Consider the following 7,532-nt stretch of genomic DNA (forward strand, 5'->3'; position numbering starts at 1 on the left):
GGAGCACCAAATAGAGCTGTACTTTTAGTTACGGCGTGAATGCTACTTTTAGAGTCATTGTTTGTCGAATGAAAGAGCAATACATACTTCGTAAACGCATCTATTAACACGAAAATGTATTCTTTTTTATCGTTTTTGCCGCTAAGTTTACCCGTCGCGTCTATGTGAACCGTATGCCATGGCGTCGTTACTTTAGGTATTGAATGCAATTCGGCTTGAACTTTACCAGAATGCGATTTCGCTACTTTACATGTAACGCAATTATCAATGAATTTTCTAACATACTGAGACATTCCCGGAAACCAATAATAATAAAATAGTTTTTCAGTAGTCTTTTCGGCACCAAGATGAACAATAGCGTCGTGAAAGTTATTAACTACGGACCATCTGAGAGCACGAGGTAAATATGGTAAGCTCTTAGTTCTACCGTTGCGCTGTATTTTTCGATGTAAGATACCCGACCGTAACATATAAGTTTTCGCTAATTGTTCATCTAAACGATTTTCTTCTAAGTCAGTAATTATTTTTGAAATCTCAGCGTCGCGCTGTTGTTCCGCTTGGAGCCAGTTAGGGGAAAGCTCAGTTACGTCAACGCGTTTTGGACTAACACGATCTACTGCTTTTGAATCAAGTGACAAAGGATTTCGCGAGAAGAAGTCTACATGCGACATACGTTTTCCCTCTCTGTATACGACATCAAAATCAAATGACTGTAGAAAGGACCACCATCTATGCGCCCGAGGAGTGAGTTCCTTTTTCGTTTGAGAAGATTTTAACGAATTACAATCAGTAAAGACGGTAAACTTTTTGCCATGAAGATATTGCCTAAAATGCTTGATCGAATTTACAACAGCGAGAGTTTCAAGATCGTACGAGTGATACTGGCTTTCTGCTGGAGATGTTCTTTTACTGTAATAAGCTACTACACTACGTTTATTATCTTTGACTTGAAATAAGATTGCTCCATAACCTAAACTACTCGCGTCTGTATGCAACTTTACTGGAAGCTCGGGGTCATAGATCGATAATATAGGGTCACTCGTTAGAACAGAAATTACTTTTTGACGAATGACTTCATGTTCAGGTTTCCAATTTAATTCGCCTTTCAATGAAGTTAATCGGTGCAAGGGAGCCATTATTTTAGAGAAATCTTTAATAAACTGTCGAAAATAAGACGCTAAACCTATAAACTGTCGTAGTTGAGTCACTGTTTCAGGGGGCGGTAAAGCAGTTAAGGCCTCTACCTTTCTACGATTGGGTTTAATCTGACCGGACTCTACTTCGAATCCCAAGAACTCTACCTTCGTCTTGAGGAAGGAGCACTTCTTGAGGTTCAAAGAGAAACCAGCTTTAGTCAAAACTTCCAATACAGTGTGAAGTCTCTGTAAACCTAACTCTACGTCGGGTGAAACTATCAAAATGTCATCGACATAAACAATCACGTAATCATGAGCTAGATCACCAAGAGCGTTCATAATAGCCCGTTGGAATACTGAGATAGCGTTCTTTAAGCCAAAAGGCATGGTTAAAAACTCGTATTGTCCGTCATTTGTTATAAAAGCAGTCATTTCTATGGAATCTTCACTAACCGGAATTAAATGAAAACCACTGGCGCAATCTAATTTAGAAAAATAATTGGCACCGTGAAGTCGCGCAATTTGGTCAGAAATAAGAGAGAGCGGGTAACGATCGGAGACGGTGTTACTATTAAGCTCGCGGTAGTCTATACACATACGATCGGAGCCGTCATGTTTCTTTACTAGCAGCGCCGGACTCGCGAATGGAGAACAACTAGGCCTAATGATATTAGCTTCTAATAACTCTTTTACACGTTCGCGTACAATACTACGTTCTTCTGTTGACATTCTATACGGTCGCCGCTGCACCATTCGATTCGAATCAATTAATTTAATCTTAAGCTCGCCCGTGTTTACACGCGTTGTAGGTAAACCGGTAATAAAATACTCAGAAAACTGATTAAGCACGTCCAATAGTTTAGATTTGTTTTCACCAGACACACCTGTCGTAATTAAATCTAATCGTAATGTATTATCACTATTTTGACTGATCGAATTTACACAACAAACCTTAGTGAACGAAAGCTCGGTAGCTGTCATATTTACCGCGAAACCACGATTTAAAATCTCACGGCCTAACATAACGTTACTTTGCAGATAGCTGTCAGGTAAAACATGTAATAAGATTTCTAGAGGGTGACCGTTAATCACAATACAACATAAAATCTGCTCTGTACTGAATGCTTGTGTTTTACCAATACCAGTCATAGCAACAACATTATAATGGCGCTTGCCACTGAACTTTGATGAAAAACTTTCTTTAACTAATGAGCATTCAGCACCAGAATCATATGTAAACTGAATTAATTCACCTTTGTGTATTAATGTCCCGGACGGTGGCTGCACCGTGCAGATGTCGACGCGTCGCTCGCCGCCGTGTGCGCCGCCGATGGCGGGCCCGCTGCCGCCGTGGCTGCTGCTGTTGCACCGCGCGGCGATGTGACCCGGCTTGCCACATTTAAAGCAAACCAAGGTCTTGGCTGCCGGCTGCTGCGATGCTTGACTCGACGATGTTGTAGGAGTAGGCCGTCCTCTCGTGTCAATCGTTTTACTTCTCCATTCAATTCGCTTATGACCACTTTTGCCACAATTATAACACTGAACTTGGGTCATCCTCGCTCGCTTCATGTCAGTTGTATTTGACATCTCACTGGTGGTGTTCATTTTGCGCTTAAGATGTGAAAAAGCACTCAGTTCTTGTTGTAATTTCTCTCTTGATGTAATGTTCGTAGTAAATGCCATGCGCTGAAGTCGCGGCTCGAACTGTGACAAGTGAGCGAGTACTGTTGCTATGGCGATTTCTTCTTTGTTTGTGTCTTTCCATCGGTTGGTCAGCGACGAAATTAATCGACTTGCAAATGCGGGTAGTGTTTCTTTTTCACTTGGTTTCTCAGCACTCATCTTAATGAGGGTACCCGCCAATGTTTCGGTCGAAATAAATCGTGTTGCGAAGAGAGATTTGAATTCAACCCACGTGATACCCTCATAGGCTATTTGAGATAACCAAGTTGATGCTTCACCTTTTAGCGCCTTGCTGACCGCTAAAACAAGTCGACCGCCGCTTGGAGGATTTTCGGCGAAACACAAGTCAGCCGTCGAGCACCAGGATCTTGCATCAGCATCCTTTTTGTCAGGATCGAATGCTGGTAGTTCTTCATGGTGGGCCGGCTTAGATGATTGCAGGGCCTCAATCAATGCTCGCATGTTCTGGTTTTGTTGCTCGAACATTGCACGCCAGATGTTCTCATTGTTTTGATCCAACGCTGATCCCACTTCTGATGACGGCGGAGGGCCATCACCACAGTTATAGTTCATGGTTTCCTTTGTGGGCGTCTATCGGTGGGTGACGTAGGATCAAGAAAACACACTTGTAAAATCAACCACAGTATAATGACTCAGTAACACAGTTTAAGTAGGTAACCGGAATGCGCGATGGTTCTGTGACCGCACGCGCCGAACGCTCGGAGAGTAGTGATGTCCGACGTTCTCCTCTGGCGCATGCTTACACAAACTCCATCGAGTGCCGCTACGTGGCGCTGGCGTTCCGGAAACGATTCCATAACGTAGTCTCGTGGTAGTGGTATACGTTCCGCTAGATGGCGTTGACCGAAATAATTAACCCGGTTGCGACATATATAAATAATTATTATGTACCTTACTATATCACTGAATTCCTGATTACTAAACCGATTTACTGTGTTTAATTAAGTCTCTGTTAAGTTAAGGTTGGACCGCATAGGTGGCACTCCGATCGAGTTTCAGGACATATTTTTTTGGCCAAAAAGAACTAACACGAATAGGGGACTAGCTTAATACAAATAATTTTACAAAATTAATTTTACTTTTTTTACTAATTATGTAGCAAAGATTAATCCTTGTTTAATATGTTATTAATATATCTTATATTAATAACATATTAAATTAATACATCAATTCTCCAATGAAATTGTAACTTGAACGATTCTTGTCGGTAATTTAAAAAATATCATATACCATAATTTGATGACTCGCGTATCGTTACACAAAAATAATTTAATTAGATAAATAATTAGCATTCTTCCTTTAAAGAAATCCTAATATTCCTACTCACCCCTCCAGTAATGCGTAACGTTTATGCTACGAGTTAATAGATAAGGGGTCAGACTGAACCTGCTTTTATATCGCTAAAAGACCGGTAAACCGTTGTGCCTATTGACCTTTAATTCACCATTCACACATTTATAAAGAAATTTAAATAGGTAACACATTAGTTAGGTAAAAGGTTAGTACTGACAAGCTCACTACGTCATACGCACATATGTAAAATGGAATATAGTTTGTCGGAATCGAAAAGGAATAAAGATTCACAAAATTTACAGCTAATTAATTCAAGCGAATTGGTTGTATCTCAGCTGTTTTTTACACTACAAACAGTTCTTGATTATAATGTCTCTATACACAACATAACACTATTCCATTTAACTACTTATGTATGCTTTTATTTTACATCCAAAATTCCGGTAAAAGCTTCTTCGATATTTAAAACGCCTTTATTTCACAAGTCCATAATGAATATCAGATTATTCAAGCCCTCGACCAATAATTTGTAGGCTTTGTTCTCTTGTGGTTTTTGAATGGTATAAGGTTGGCGGACGAGCATATGGGCCACCTGATGGTAAGTGGTCACCATCGCCCATAGACAATGACGCTGGAAGAAATATTTACTATTCCTTACATCGTTAATGTGCCACCAACCTTGGGAACTAAGATGTTATGTCCCTTGTGCCTGTAGTTACACTGGCTCAACTTTTATTGTACAACAATAGTACAATAAAATACAATAAAAGTACTGTTATTTGGCGGTAGAATAACTGATGAGTGGGTGGTACCTACCCAGACGGGCTTGCACAAAGCCCTACCACCAAGTAAAGATAGGTTGAAATAGACTATCAATACTCTTAGGTATATTCAGAGAAAGAAAACCTGTCAGTTTTCGTATTGATTCCTTTATCAAGTCTTAAGCCCTAAGTACATTTTGAATCTAAACATCATCACACAAATCATTGCGACGCAATATGTCATTCTCGATCAGTAAATCAGATTATCGCTCAAACTGAGCACACGAAAATGGATCTTAAGGTGACGAACCTTTTCTTATCCCGACTGTCGTCCTTTAAAGTACTCGAAATATACATATTTACACATATTTCTGTTAAGACTAATCACAATTTTTATAATTTAGATTTTGATTACTTTCAACAGAATTAGAAACAAATAAACTTTTATATGTTTTTCAAGTAAATCTAGTAATGTTACAATTTCATACTATTCCTCAAGCGGCTTAGACCGCGTGCAAAGGAGGCTTAGTGTCAGGTAGCCTGTCTTTATCTGTACACCTGATAATGTATCACATGAAGCCTAGATTATTTATGGGAAAAATGCACATGCTATCCACCTAGTTGTAATTGTAATCCAACTAGCTCACCACCTTTACCACCGACCAGAGTTTGCACAGTAGACAGTCCGCTGAGTTATATAAATGTCATCACTGACAGTCTCAAAGGAGACCAGGCAATGCAAGACATCAAATCAAATCAATTTTATTCAAGTAAACTTCACAATTAAGAGTTTTTCAATCATTAAAGTTATTAATTTCGGCATATTTATCATGTTTTCACTTTTGTTTGGTGGAGCTTGATATTTCGACATTATCTACGAATATCTTGTTCACGAGACCTCTCGAGATAGAGATAATATCGAGCTCCACCAAGAAATTAATAACTTTAGTAATAAAAATAACCATGTTAATTTAAAATCTTATATAGTTTTTGAATCGTCAATAATAAAATACTACCACAGTTTCCGAAAGCAGCTCTAGCTAGCGAGGAAAAACGGCAAGAAACTCGCATAGTTGTTCTATTCATTTAAACATATTTACAATGCTGTTCTTTACTGTAATTAGTGTAACATATATTTGTAAGTGTGTTCGTAAACATATTTGCACTCTTCTCCCTTACTCTCATAATCCTGACTTCATATCCAACACGTCTGGAAAGAGGTTCAATACTAACAATTCTACATGCTTTAGGTATGGGAATGCATCCATCAATCCCAAGGTTGATACTGAGAATGTTTCCACTGAAAAACCCAGTACCTTATTTTAAGTGCTCCACTTGGTTTAAATCCAGAAACTCGTCATCTGTACATCTCCACAAGAGCAACGCCACAGCCAGTAAAACAATTACCGAATGCTCAAAATTTAAAGTTAAAATTACTTTACGTATTATAATTTGAAATGTGCAAATCATTACACGAACGTGATATAACCAAGCAAGGAGCATTTCCACGCAAATCTCATTAGTAAACGGTCGATAATTATGGCGTCCACGAGTACCGCTTTTAAACAGTTCGTATTATATTCAAGTAGTTTTTTCAACGCTATTAAAATACAAATTATCTTGTTTATATTTTCTGGTTTTTATTTATAGAATGGATCTATTTGTAATTGAAAGAGTTCATGTATTGGACCAAATAAGACATATGGTGACTTAGTGGTAGTTTTGTGCAAGTCCATCTCACCAAACCGTAATGTTTAATATGTGTTCTGGTTCGAAGGATGAGTGACCGATTTTTGTCCCAGTGAGTATGGGACTATAGTTGAGCATAAAAAATCGGTAATGGTCTCATTTTGAAGAGCTCAGAAAAATAAAGAACATTAATTGCAGTTTGCTTGATTGTTACGATCTAACAAATAATTAATTTTAGGGAGCAAATAAAGTTACTGGCTGGCTAGAGAGATAGACTACGTCTGTTCGACATAAAAGAAAGTCATTTAATTTCATAACTTTGACACCATAATTATTTAGATTTATATGAACTTGCAGTTATTAAAGAGAATAATTCAAAACAAAACCAGTCATCACTATTGAAATTCCTAAAATATCTTTGGACAAATCCGAATATCGGCCTACGTCACAATATTAATAATGTATTTCAACTAACAAATATAGGTATACTATAAAAAGAGGCATATTGTGGTTAAACGCGGTATTACTCCTCTTGCTTCAAAGAATAAGCAAATTTCTTCATCCTCCTCATCATTCTTCTCATCATTCTCCTGTTATTCTCCTGGCTAACCTCTTGACGAGTGAGATCGATTCTGTGTTTAACGAAATCTGATTTACTTCGTCTGAACATTAGTAAAAATGTATTTATATGCTTACTTAAGCAACTTAATTTATTCTTTTTATTGTACACGACACAGATAAAATAAATACAACATAGATTTGATCTTAATAAAACAGGTGTACAATTATGTCTACCTTATTGCTATATAGCGGTCTCTTCCAGGCAATCAACGGGATAGAACAGCTCATAGAATATGAGGTGGGTGGTGCCCTAATAATAAATAAAATAACATTACTATTTACTTGGTGGTAGAGCTTTGTGCAAGCCCGTCTGGGTAAGTACCACCCA

The sequence above is a fragment of the Vanessa cardui genome, chromosome 24 (genome assembly GCF_905220365.1).
Source record: "Vanessa cardui chromosome 24, ilVanCard2.1, whole genome shotgun sequence".
Taxonomy (NCBI): Eukaryota; Metazoa; Arthropoda; class Insecta; order Lepidoptera; family Nymphalidae; genus Vanessa; species Vanessa cardui.